This window comes from Acinonyx jubatus, chromosome E4 (genome assembly GCF_027475565.1).
Source record: "Acinonyx jubatus isolate Ajub_Pintada_27869175 chromosome E4, VMU_Ajub_asm_v1.0, whole genome shotgun sequence".
In the NCBI taxonomy this organism is placed as follows: domain Eukaryota; kingdom Metazoa; phylum Chordata; class Mammalia; order Carnivora; family Felidae; genus Acinonyx; species Acinonyx jubatus.
The window spans coordinates 35,451,509-35,465,518 of record NC_069395.1 but is presented as its reverse complement, the minus strand read 5'-3'; the positions used below and the strand labels follow the sequence as shown (position 1 = coordinate 35,465,518).

Sequence of the window (14,010 nt, the reverse complement as noted above, 5' to 3'; positions counted from 1 at the left end):
GATGTGGAGTGTGTCTTTTTATCTTTGTCTCTCTCCATCTCCCCCTAGCCTGGCTCCAAAATAGGCATTCAATGAACTTTGCTGTTTTAGTGTTTCCGAGGTGCTGCAACAATGAGAAAATTGCTATCTTTCTGCAGCCTGATTTAATCTAAAGAAATCACTGGGATTCAGGATTCTAGTTAGAACCTATCAGCCCCATTCCCTACTCCTCTTCTAGTGGTTCTCAACAAAGTTAAAAAAAAAAAAAAAGACAAAAGGAAATATGACTGTTTCACCTAGCATTCGTTTTGAGTCAAATTTTCATCAGTCAAGTAAAGTTCCTTTCCCTGCCATGGCAACAAAACTAGCTATCCACTCCAGTCCTTCACGCTGGCCTTCCTTTGTAATGCATCAACTATGTACACTTTAGAGCAGGCTTTCAATGAAATAGGTAAACACAAGCTGGAAATTTTCAAAAACTCAGAGTGGGTCCACTCAGCTGGAGGTGCATGTCCCAGCCCAGCCAGGAATTCTGATTTGATCATTCTCACCTGAATCAATGGCTCAAGAAATAACAAGGTGAGAAGATCACGGCATTGAATGGGAAAGGGACCATGAGGGATGGGCCAGATCCAGTAGGACTAAGAAGGGGGTGGCAAGACTGTGGGGAGGGGCAGCCAAAGAGGAATTTTCATGCATTTGGCATAAAATGTGGATCATGAAAGGTGCACCTGTCATTTCTGAGGCAGCAGCAGCTGTGGGGCTTTTCAGGACTGTTTAGTAGCTTTGTTAAGTGGCCTCTTCTTTTTGAAAACTAATCCTACCAGAGGTAGAGTGGGAAGATCTTAGAGTAAAAGGTGGTTGAACCCTCTCATTTTGGAGATTCTCCCTTTCCTGAGAAAATACTGTCAATACGCTGAGACAGGAAAGGACCTTAGCATAATATTAGAATGAATAAAATTATCCCTTTCTCTACCCTTGCCACCTGCCTCATTCCAGTTTCTCAGTTCTGATTTTTTAGGAACTCCTAAGTCTATGCCATGGCTGCCAAAATCTGTTCCTAGCTATGGAAACAACCATCATTTTATATCATTTTATCTAATAACATGGGTTCCTCCCCACTCCCTCCTTTCTTTTCCTTCTCCTGCATCTCTGATGAGGTGTGGGGGAGGAGTTCTTTGTCAACCTTCTGCATGGCTCCACTCTTAATGGACAGATTTTCTCATTTTCTAACGGAATCTCAAGATAGGGGCAAATGAACTAGAGATGGGATAAAGTGCCCTGTGTGTGTTTCCTGTCCTAACCTGTCACATATAATCTGTGGCAGGGGAACTGTTGGGGCAGACTACCTGGAATCCATTTGTGTGGGAAAGCCAAGAGCCTCTTGGGAAAGAACGGGTACCTGATGAGACCCAGAGCATGGTCTGATCCCTGCCCCTCAGTGGGAGTGGGGCAGATACAATTCTAACATGCTGCTGTTGCAGTTTTTCAGGTTTTTCTCTGGCCTAGCTCCCATGGATTTGCATCTGAGCATGGAGGAGAGATAGGGCCCATCTACAGTAACTGAAAAAGTTACTCCCTGGAAACTTTGGTAAAACACTGGTAGCATGAGGAGCAGTGAAAGAGGCCCACACAGCTGAAATGGCTGACTCCAGCAAAGTCACCACATAGCTCACACAGTTTTGGCCCATCTAGCAGTTTTTTTCTTGGTCATTCAATCCAGCTTTCAGGAACACATCAAGATGGTATGGCAGCTTCAGCTGGGTGAGTTTCTTTAGGGTGCCAGTGCCTTCAGCATTAGACAGAAGCCACTTCCCTTTGGTGGAAAGTAGGTTTGCCAAATTAGCAAATAGAAATACATGACACCAAATTAAATTTGAATTGCAGAATACATTTTTTGGAATATATATAATTAACAAATATATAAGAACCATGGATATATGTAAGCAACAAATACATTTTTGGGCTATGTATAATCTCAACTATTGTGTTAGGAGGGAAAAAAATTTCCTATACCCTTTAAAGTTCTTCTAGCTGGTCTAAGAATGAAATTGACCTAAGACAGGTTAACAGGAGAAAGTCAAAGAAAAGTTTAATAACATATATACCTCCTATATACATGGAAAAAGCCCAGGAAAACTAACTCCCTGAAAAGGTGAAGCTACACCCAAAATACCATCTCCAGCTAAAGACGAAAGATGGGGGGGGGGGGTCAGCTATGGGAAGTTCCTGGGGAAAGTACCATATTCAAGGGTAAGGTTGTTCTGTAGGTTTATATCTAAGCTTTCTCCATTGATAACAGTTTCTAGAGAATTAGACTCACCCCTCCTTCCTAGTATTGAGGCAGATACCCTCATAAATGGAGATTTCCCTTATACATATAAATATCTCTTGCAAAAAGGTAACTTCTACTTGGTTTTCAGAGCTTCTCTTGTGTCTGCAGTTTATTAAAAATAACCAACTTAGAATAATCAATGTGCCAAAAAGGCATATCTTGGGGTGGTAAAATTTGCTTTCTTACAATTTGAATAGGATATACTTATACTAAAACTGTATTCATTGTTTATCTGAAATTCAGGTTCAACTGGGCATCCTGGGACTGGGAAACTGGGCCTTAGGTGTGGACAAAACATTCTTGATCATGGCTGCTGATAGCAGAGGGCAGACTACCTCATCCACCCTCATACAATGAAACCCAGCAGTCTGGCCACAAACAGCCCCAAAAGGGCTCTTAGTAGCAAGGAGGAAAAGGGACATACATGCCACATGGTGGCTGAGGGGAGATTTCATCTACTAACATTTATTTAGTACTTACTATGGGTCAGGTCCTATGAATGAAAGGCAAATAAAATGCTTTCTAAGTCTCAAAAGAAGACATACATGGAAGTAAATGAAATAGAGTTACCAGTGATATGATAGAAGTCTATGGTGGGGGCTGTGGAGGGTGGGAAGAATTTCTTCTGCTCTTCAAGGTCCTTCTAGCTGTACTAATCACCAAGTTAACATGAGATACATTAATGGGAGAAAATCAAGTTTGGTTTTGTATGTATGGGGAGTCCACACAGACCTGGAATTCCAAAGACAGGCAACATGAGGCTTTATATGAGCTAAGGGGAGGGGTGGAGGTCTGAGGATACAAAGGGGAGGAAAAGCATTAGCTGGAGGGTGAAAGGAGATGTTTGGAAAACAAAGATTGCCCTGTTATGCAGATAAGTTTCTTAGGTAAAGAGGAATCTAATTTATAGCTCTCTTCCTGGTACAAGCAAGCAGTTGAGGGGGAGACAAAGAGCTTTTCCTGGATTTTCAGGGTTTTGACTGCTTTGAACTCAAGATAATGTTCATGCCCAAGTGGCCCATCTTGGGGCAGTCTGCTCTGGGCCCCTGTAGTTCTCTCCTCTGAAACTTCCCTGACATTTCACACATTAAAAGTTGAGCTCGTAGATTCTCCTGGCTCATTGAACCAGTCCTGGCAATAAGTCAGTTTAGTTAAACTCATTTCAGGAGGTGGTAATTCAGGTGTGTCCTCAAAGTTAGGCCTATGGTTCAAGCAATTAAGCATTAAATAAGAGGCATTTCTATGGAAACAAAAGAAAAACAATGGCTAATGTTTGGATCAAGTTATAAACCAGTTTCTGAGTTTTGAGGGTAGAGAGTAGATTTCTAAATGTCAAGCTTGAAGCCTCTTTAGATAGTGTGAGAGCATCCAGTGACAGATTTTCCTGGTTTGTAGTTTGAATGTCTTTGGTGATATTTTTGCCCACAGAGCATGAAGATTGCCTATACATGAGCTGTTGTGGTGATTTCCCTCAAGTTTACATCAAGTTATTCATACTTAGTGTGCAGGGCTTCAGGAAAAGGAGCATTTGTTTTTTTATTTTAGTTTTTTTATTTTTTAATTTTTTTAATGTTTATTCATTTTTGAGAGACAGAGAGAGACAGAATGCAAGTGGGGGAGGGGCAGAGAGAGAGGGAGACACAGAATCTGAAACAGGCTCCAGGCTCTGAGCTGTCAGTACGGAGCCCCATGTAGGGCTCAAACTCACAAACTGTGAGATCAGGACCTGAACTGAAAGTCGGACACCCAACTGACTGAGCCACCCAGGCGCCCCAAAAAAGGGCATTTTAGATCTCAAATGACTTAACTCAGGAAGTGGGAGAAAAATTGAAAGCACTAGTTTGGAGAGTTGTAGCCAGGCATTGGAGGATGCTGGAAGAAATCAGGATCTAGTCTAGTTTATAATGAACAGGACTAGAATCTAATATTTACTCAGGTCTGTTATTGAAACCTATTTTCTCTCTATAATCACCCCCATTTCTATCAAAGATAGCCAAATTAGTAATTCTCAAAATAAGTCTAGTTTCAAAAACAAACAAGCAAACAAAAACAACCCCACTTGGCCTGATTATTTACATAAGCTCAGCAAGAATAGCAGTTGACCACACAAGCCTGCTTTGGGGCACCTGGCTGGCTCAGTTGGAAGAGTATGTAACCCTTGATCTTGGAGTTGTGGATTTAAGCACCACAAGGACTGCAGAGATTATTTAAATAAATAAAACTTTAAAAAAATAAATAGAAATCTGCTCTGCTGTAAGTTTTCATAACAAGTATCTAGACTGAATTTTTAATAGTCATTTGAGATCAGAAGCCAAGTCAAATACTTGCCATCAGACTTTGCCGGCAATACCTGTGGATTTGCGTTAATTCCTCTCTTCTTGAGGTACCCAAAATATCCTGAGGTTCCTCCTGAGGAAGTGAGTTTATTCACCTTGTAAGCTGCTGGAAACTCAGGCTGATATTTCCAAGGGGCTTTATTGGCTCCCTCATGTCAACCTTAGCTCCCTAAAGCTGTCTGGTCATATCTGAGTCTATGTGGGTCTCTCTGAAATATGACATTCCAGTCAAAGCCTTGGTAATATAACCAATGTTTCCAGTTGTATCTTGTTATAAGGAGAACAGTTTCTTATTGAGCTTATGCAAATAAATATATTGCCATGAAAATATAAGAATACTCACTGAGAGGTTTTAAATTCTGGAGGGACCCGGTAGGGAGGAAAAGATAAATGGTTCAATTCTGCTTCCAAAGGTATAATTTATCACATTGCTATAGGTTATGTTTAAATTAACTTAGTTAGCTTAAGAGAAAAGTTTTCCTTATATCTAGAAAAGCAAAACATTGAAAAATGTCAGTGATATTTTAAACAAAAATTGTAAAAATTACAATGACCTTCTTTATTCAGTCTCAAGTTATTAATTCTTGCTCTGTTTTAATCCAGTTTTTCTACTAGTTCTGGAAATTCTTACCTCGTTCAATTTTATGATCTTAAAATTATCAGAAACTTGTACTCAGAGTTTTTTCTGAGTCTCACTTAAGATGAAACACATTGCAACATCATGGGAATAGAACAGTAACTGTAAATGACAAGATTTAAAAATGATCATGATTAAAGATCTGATTAGACTTAATTACAATGCAATTGACAATTTGGTTATTTCTGTGAAACACAGCACTCCAAGATAATAACATGCCAGATTTCTAGGGGTTTCATACAACTTTTTAGAACACTTAGTTTAATAAAATATCTGCAAAATATACCCAAAATATCTACAAAAATATAACCCAAGAGGGCTTAGTATCACTTATTTGACAATGCTTCCCATGTAATTTGACATGCCAAATAAGCCTACTTAATTTAATTTCTCACAAAATCTTTGAAATGTTCCAGGAGTGCTCTGGAACACCTCAGTTAGATTGTGGTCCAAAGATTTCTTTTGGGGGTGCCTGGGTGGCACAGTCGGTTAAGCGTCCGACTTCAGCCAGGTCACGATCTCGCGGTCCGTGAGTTCGAGCCCCGCGTCAGGCTCTGGGCTGATGGCTCGGAGCCTGGAGCCTGTTTCCGATTCTGTGTCTCCCTCTCTCTCTGCCCCTCCCCCGTTCATGCTCTGTCTCTCTCTGTCCCAAAAATAAATAAACGTTGAAAAAAAAAAAGATTTCTTTTAGAATTTCATTTTGGGACGTATGTCAAAAAGTATGAAAAGATTTGAACATTTGATTAGATAGGATCATAAATTATTATGAAACAATATTAAATTATCTAATTAACCAAATCAACAATAGAAGATTTCAAAGGCAAATACAGAAAGTTAAATAGTTGTGGGCAAAATTTAGCTTTTTTAATATTAAGACTCAGTTTTCTTAAGTAATCAGACTTGATTAATGTAGGAAATTATTTGGCAAAACAGAGTGCTTGTTTTCTAGGCAGATGACTTTAAAGGCAAAGAAAAACTTTTGTTTACAACTTCTTATTAAGAGCAGACCAATAGTTCAAGACAACTTTGTCCTTTTACCAAAGAGAAAGACAAAATTGTAATTGTGCTTCAGTGTATTTTTAATATTAAGACTCATTTACTTACTTAAATTGATTCTAATCTTAGCCAGTACTAACCACACACGAAATTCCTTTCCAGATTCCTTTTTCATAAACCTTCTGCAACATTTAAAAAAATTTTTTTTAATGTTTATTTATTTTGAGAAAGAGAGAGACAGCAGGAGCAGGGGAGGGGCAGAGAGAGAGGGAGACACAGAATCCTAAGCAGGTTCCAGGCTTTGAGCTATCAGCACAGAGCCTAATGTGGGGCTTGAACTCACGACCTGTGAGATCATTACCTGAGCTGGAGTCAGACACTTAACCAACTGAGCCACCCAGGCATCCCTGCAACATTTTACATTCAGATTTTGTCCTAAGTTTTCCCTCTTTAAATAACCAGTTTCACTTTAGGACAAAATTATTTTCTTTTCCCTCAACAAAAATGTATTCCCCTTCCTCATGCTTCTTTTTTTTCCTTTTATCCTGAAACACACATTCTTACTTTCCTTGCATACAAAGTTATTTCCTTTATTATTTTCAGTAGTCTTAATTATATTTATTACAAATTTTCTCTTAGAAATCTTGACTTCTAATGAAAACTAAGTAGTAAGCAATTTGTGAACTATCTGTTATGCCAATATTCTTTAGATTGGCAAATTTATGAATACATTTTGTAATTCCTAGAAATGTGTGGTTTTTCATAGTACAATCTTTCAATAATGCACAAACCATGTTTATTAACAGACCTGAATTTATCTTTAGTTTCTCTGTAATATGACAGAAGTAGATAAGCCTATGTTCAGTACTTAATGTTTTATTATTTTGTCTTATTTGGAAATGATGTAGATATTTAATAATTTTACAACTTATCATTTAACTTAGCAAAACTTTATAAAGTTCCATGTTACAAAAGATTTAGGAAGCTACTTAAAAGTTTACCTACAGACCTTCTTATCTTATTTACATCTATTCAATTTACTTGTTCTTAACAATTATGTTTAGATTACTTGCAAAACATTATGAGGCATTAGACAAAGTCAATGATTATTTGAAGATTTTTTTCTTTTGACAAATTTTGCAACAGAGATATAACATGAACTTATTTGACTTTCAGTAAATATAGATGGAATAAAGGTTTTACACTTAATGCTGATAACTTTAAAGACATGTCTATTTTAATTAAACCAACAACTTTAAATAGCTTTTTAATACTGAATATTTTCCCAGATCATATGAACTTGAAAAACATTTGGGTTAGTTTCTCTTTATGAGTTTTAGATTGTCCAGTTTTTGCAAATGCTGGCCTTCAAGCCAACTAAAAGAGGTCTTTTGCAAATTAATTTTAGCAATACCACCTAGAGGTAGAGAAAATATCTCATATTTGCAACATATATGGACAGACACTCAGATACAAACAAAATCTTACAGCTTTCTTTTTGCTAATATTTGTGGAGAGGACATAAAGACCCATTTTTTTAAAAAAAAGTTTATTTATTTATTTTGAGAGAGAGCAGGCATGGGAGGGATGAGGGCAGGGTGAGGCGGGGGTGGGGGGAGCAGAGAGAATCCCAAGCAGGCTCCAAGCTGTCAGCCTGGAGCCCAGTGTGGGGCTCCATCTCCTAAACTGTGTGATCATGACCTGAGCCAAAATCAAGAGTCGGATGTTTAACTGACTGAGCCACCCAGGCACCCCAAGACCCAAATTTTAAAATAACTCCCCCTTCCTTCCTTCCTTCCTTCCTTCCTTCCTTCCTTCCTTCCTTCCTTCCTTTCTTTCTTTTTTTCTTTCTTTCTTCTTCCTTTCTTTCTTTCTTTCTTTCTTTCTTTCTTTCTTTCTTTCTTTCTCCTTCCTTCCTTCCTTCCTTCCTTCCTTCCTTCCTTCCTTCCTTCCTTCCTTTTTTTTCCTGATAAAAAATTCTCTAAAGTTTGTATTTCAAAGAATGGCTCTTCTGTCCTAGGGAAGGGGGTGTGTGGAAGGGGGTGGTGGTGGTTAGAAAATTTGCATCACAAAGGCACAGAGTAAGTATCCAAGTTTTCTCCAAGGTGGAGATCAGAGCATAAGTGCCTATTATCAGAGGTGCTTGGAGTCTTGGCACAAGAGCCATTTTAGCGGTTTTTATTTCAAAAAGGCCTCCCACACTCCCTTTATTTCCCTTCAGTCTCAGGTGATGATGGACTGTATTTACTGTTTGAAGACATGGTAAAATTTATAATTTTTAGGGACAGAGAAAGAATGCAAAGTGTTTTTTCTCCCCAAATTTCAGGGTAATTGTTATCAGAAATTTACTTTTTTTTGAGTACAGGAGAATTTTGTTCTAATATTCTGTTTATAATATCTACAAATATTTTGAGAGGAATAGGCAAGGTTTGGGGATTAGTAAAGATGGGAGGGCTTGACTTGTTTCTAGAGTTGCATTTCTGGTTTTGTAGAGATTTGTAAAACAAAGGTCGTTGTTTCTAATCCCCCAAAGAACTGGATTACAGCCTGAATATCAAGGGACTAGCCTGCCTTTTTAACTAAATTTGCTTCGTTCTATTAGGGGAATTTTTAACTAAAACTGAGAATCAAAAGATTTGTGCCCTTGTATAAAGTATTTTGGCTTCTATTAGTCCCTAATATTAGCCTTTTGAGATCATGTGTAGGAGGGCTCAGGAGAAATTTGGGGTCCTGTTTCCTCTGTGAAAGGGAGGTTGTGAATACTCATGAACCAATTCCTCTCTAAAGTTAGTAAAATATTCTGGGGAAAAAAGAGGCTTTATAATTTAAGAGATCTGTTGCTGTCTAGGGGAAAGAATTCTTCTGCAGTGGGGGACCTAGGGTACACCTGTAAAGGACATTGCACAGGAATGCCTACAGCTGGCAGATCCTGATTACAGATCCCTGGGAGGTAGGATCAAAGCCAACCTCACTGCCAGTCTTGGGTGCTTTTGTTACATTCATTTCCTGGCATTCAGCATTTACATGAGCAACCTATATTCTTTGAATCTAGAGAATAGGCTGGTGTGCTCTCTGTACATCTTGTAAGGAAAGAGAAATTAAAACGGGGAGATTTTAGGAAACTGTACATTGGATGTGGACTTTTATTTTTGTTTTAATTTCTAATTAAATTTGTCTAATTTCTGTGCTTTAATCTTGTCAAACGAGTCCTTAGGCTAGTTATTATACTAATAAGACAATTAAGAACTCTCTATAAAGAATATTTTTCTTTTAAATATAGCCAATTTAGGGGCACCTGGGTGGCTCAGTTGGTTAAGTGCTCGACTCTTGATTTCAGCTCAGGTCATGATCTCATGGTTTGTGAGTTTGAGCCCTGCATTGGGCTCTTTGTTGACAGCACAGAGCCTGCTTGGGATTCTCTCTCCCTCTCTCTCTGCCTCTCCTCCACCCCCTCTCTTTTTCTCTCTCAAAATAAATAAATAAACTTAAAAAAATAAATATAGCCAATTTAAAGGATCCATCGTCCAGCCATTGAGGAGTAGAATCTATTAATAGCAACTCAAACCAATAAGCCTTTTAATGACTTAACTGAAGACACAAAGGCATTCAAAGAGGGCATAGATGATGCAGTCCCCATGATCCAAAAGTTTACTTCCAAGATTAGTCTAAGAAAGCAAAGGTCTTCATTGCACAGGCAGTAAGGATGGTGTGCTGAAAATGGTGTCTCTGGTCTCCCACAAAATCACAGACCACTAATCTGTGACACCAGGGAGGTGCTACTGGAATGAGACTTTCCAGCACTAATAAGCAATGATGGTTGAGAGGACAGAGGTTCCTATGGGCTAAAGCCTCTCATGACTAACACCACTGACAAGGCCTGGGGTGAAAGGTGGGGAGAGAGAGAGTGTCAGAATTAGATTCCCAGTCATTTCGACTGGCCATCAAGGTACACCTTGGTAAGTGCACCCTCTGGATGATAGAGACCAAAGGGAATATTCTCATTGGTCACAAAGCCAGCTCTTAAGACATAGAACAAGACAAAAGGAAAAATCTCATATGTACCTTAACAGGTTTAGCTAAAGCCTTGAGTCTGGAGCCATACTAATAATACCTAGGAGAGATGTGCCACAGGGTTGGGGACTATGTGCTGTTTTATAGTGTACCTCATTGCAAGGAAGTTGCTGAGTGACCATGTCAATCTCACTCATTCTATGATCAGTCTGGGAATCTTCTTGAGGTGGCAAGCACTCTAACAACTTTTAAATGTTCAGCCTGTGCCCACCAATTTTGTGGCTTTGGCTTCTAAGATGTCCCATAGCAATTGCCATTAAGTTATGTGCATATTAAACTATGGTAAAATTTGTCTAAATAGGTGTTGGTCTGGTGTGAACTGTGAACTCACCAGTCTATGAGGCTGGCTCCAACAGCAGGCTTGTATGGTCTATGCCTGTGTTCTGCCCTATGGTAACTCCTTCTTATGACAAAAGACAGAAAGGATACAGACAAAGGAAAACAAAGACCATCTGTGGAAGGAAACAGATAAGTACTTAAAGAGTAGTCTACCAAATTTAACCAGAGTTGCTAGACCCAAGGAACTTGTTCCACAAATATTTTCTTCTGCTAACCTAAATTTAGAAAGAGAAGAAATGGACTCACCACTCTCACTCCATCAGACTCTGCAGATAGAGATTCTGGGGAACTGTCATGGTAAGAAATCTTACCTCTCCCAGCTGTATGTCAGATGTCCCAGGATCTCTGAGCAGCAGGAGTGTCTGGGGTGAGTAGTGTCCAGAGAATGAAAGTATCCTGCTGACTATGGCAGCTGTTGGGAAGGGAGAATTTTCTCTGCCCTTCAAGGTCCTTCTACTGGACTAAGAATCAAACTGACAGGATACAGAGTAACAGAAAATCAAATTTAGTTTCAGGCATACAGTGAATCCACACAGACATGGAATTCCAAAGATAATCAGGCTTCAATGAGCTAAGGGGAGTTGTAGGGGCCTGAGGGTACCAAAGGGAGAAAGACCAGGAAGGTAAAAGGAGATGTTTAGAAAACAAAGGTTGCCCTGTTATGCAGATAAATTTCTTAGGTAAAAAGGAATCTCATTTATAGCTCTCTTTCTGGTACAAGCAGGAAGTGAAGGGGAAGATAAAGAACTTTTCCTGAATCTGCTGGGTTTTGATTGCTTGTAACTCAAAATAATGTTCATGCCAAAGCAGCCCATCTTGGGGTGGCCTGCTCTTGGAGTCCCAAGGGCGTAAAGAAGGAAATATGCTGTTCCATGTGGGCGATGGGCAAGTAGGCAAGGCTTCAGAGGCAAGGTTAACCTTGATTCATATTGAAACAAGAGGAGGAATGCTCCAGGCAAATGAGGAAGGGTAAGCATGGACACTGAGTTGGGTTCCTGGAGTGTGTGTGGGAGAGGGGAGGGCTGGTTTGTAGAACATTCTATGCAGAGGAAGCTGTGTGAGAAAACAGAAGGAGATGTGAAAGAGAATGGCATGTTTGGGAAACTGCAAAGGATTCCATATGGCAGGATCACTGAATTTAAGAGGTGTGGGGTTTTGTGGTTAGAGATCTGCCTGGAGAAGTAAGCAGGAATCACATCTTTGAGAGCCTTGAATATCTACTGCTGGAATCTGTAGTTGTGGCCACTTCCAGACTTGGAAACTCTGTACCCTGGGGTCTCTTTGTCCTTCTTCCAGAGCTCTATTTACTGGCCTTTTGTATTCCCTCATTGCTTTATGTCAAAAATTCTGGGTCCCCTACACTCCTCAGGCTCATCAATCTGGCCTCACTCCCTCCATCAACACGTCACTCCTTCTGCATGCTATGCCTGATCCTCTGGAGGCTTTTGGCCTCCTGGAGCTATGGCCAGCCATGTTCTTGGGCTCCCCAGCCCTGCTAGATTTTTCTACCATGACTTCTACTGGTTGGTTCTGTTTATACTTACCTGAGTTCTCAGTAGCCTTTCTTCACTGCCCCAAAGCATCTTTTTCCCTTGGATTCTGTCTATTTATATTCTCTGGGCTTCCTTCCTACTTCTCTGACTGCTTCTTCTCAGTGTTCTCTGTAGGCTTCCCTTCCCTTTTGGATTCCTTGAATTTTCAAGTTGGCCTTGATTCTGTTTTCACTCTTTCCTTCTCTCTCTTCCCTAGGAGATTTCCCTCACCTCTATGGCTCCAATTGGGAGACATAGAACCTCCAACTGGGGTTCTATGTTGATGAATCTTAAAATTCTCTATCTCCTGTGCAGCACTGCCTCCTCAGCTTCAGGTGGTGTAACCAATGTTTACTCAACCTTGCCTTTATAATGCCTCCTAAACACCTCAAACTCAACATGCCAAAACTGACCTGATTTTTTTTAAACATCTTTTTTAAGTATAATTTATATGCCAGAAAATCATCTTGTGGTAAGTGTACAATTCAACAATTTTTAATAAATTTGCCAAGTTGGGAAACCATCACCTTAACAGAAATTTTAGGACATTTCCATCATCCCAAAAAGATCCCTCTTACCCATTTGCAATTACTCTCTGTTTCTATCCCCATCTCCATGCAGCCAGCAATCTTCTGTCTTTCATATTAGTGGAATCACATGCTATATGACACAGTGTCTGACTTCTTTGACTTTAGCATAATGTTTTTGAGCTTCACCCATATTGTAGCATGTATCAATACTTTGTTCCTTTTCATTGCCAAATCATATTTCATTATATGGGTATGCCACGTTTTGTTTATCTAGTCACCAATACACAGATGTCTGGAATTTTCCACTTTTTGGCTATTATGAATAAGTGCTTCTGTAAACATTGGTGTGGAAATCTTTGTCTAGACACGTTTGTATTTCTCTTGGGTATATACCCTGGAAGGAGTGCATTGCTGGGTTGTATGGAAAATTTATGTTTAACTTTAAGAAACTGCTAAACTATTATGACTTTGCTATTTTTTATTTATCATATCCTAGGGACCTCTATTTCAATGAATGGCTACACCATTCATCCAATGAATACTCCAGAACCTTGGAACTCCTTCTTTACTCCTCCTTGTCCATATCCCTAAATTCCATTTCTCATCAAGTCTACTCAATTCTACTTCCTAAGTGTCTCTAGACCTATCTCCCAATTTTCACCTTTACTATGAACATCCTAACTCGGGCCACTGTTATTTTCTGCTTTAGGAATCTCCTCATTCTTCTATCTATCTCACCTCTAATCTATTTATTTAAAAAGAAAGGCTGTGAAACATTTGATGTGCAGAAAAAACAAAGAAACCATAAATAACTTATAAAGTGTAATAATAGAGTGAAAGCCTTATGGGCCTACCATCGACATAACCATTGCTAACACTTGACCACTGCCAACACTGTGGATGTGCCCTGTGGGCTCTACTCCACCCAGTTCTTCTTCAGTGACTCCCTGTTGTTCTCAGGATAAAGTCCAAACTCACTATTTTATCTTTGTAAGTTCTTCATGAGTTTTGAAATCCTTTCCCAGGGGCCCCTTATCACCACCCCTCAATTCTTTTCCTTAAGGTTCCACCCTTCAAAATCAGTGACCTCCCTGCCCTCCCTTAGACCAGGTAAGGGGCTCCCCAAACACTGGGCATTTCTCTTATCATGGCTCCCATCACGGTATTCACAGGTGCTCATTTGCCTGTTTTTCCCAAAACCTAGCTCTGGGACAACAGAGGCCTGGTCTGTCTTGCCATTGTAGCTCTAGTATTT

The 14,010-nt window shown here is 39.5% G+C and overlaps 1 protein-coding gene across 11 annotated transcripts in view; it reads right to left on the bottom strand.

The window, feature by feature from the left end:
• Nucleotides 1-14,010, bottom strand: part of HSD11B1 (hydroxysteroid 11-beta dehydrogenase 1) — a 55,072-nt gene that overhangs the window by 33,799 nt on the left and 7,263 nt on the right. For 3 of the 11 annotated variants that reach the window (XM_027074525.2, XM_027074526.2, XM_027074524.2), the window contains exon 2: nt 11,005-11,166. The exons of the other annotated variants lie outside the window; for them this stretch is intronic. The gene's annotated coding sequence lies outside the window, so the exon portion shown is untranslated. The remainder of the gene's footprint in view (nt 1-11,004; nt 11,167-14,010) is intronic. 11 annotated transcript variants of the gene reach the window in all.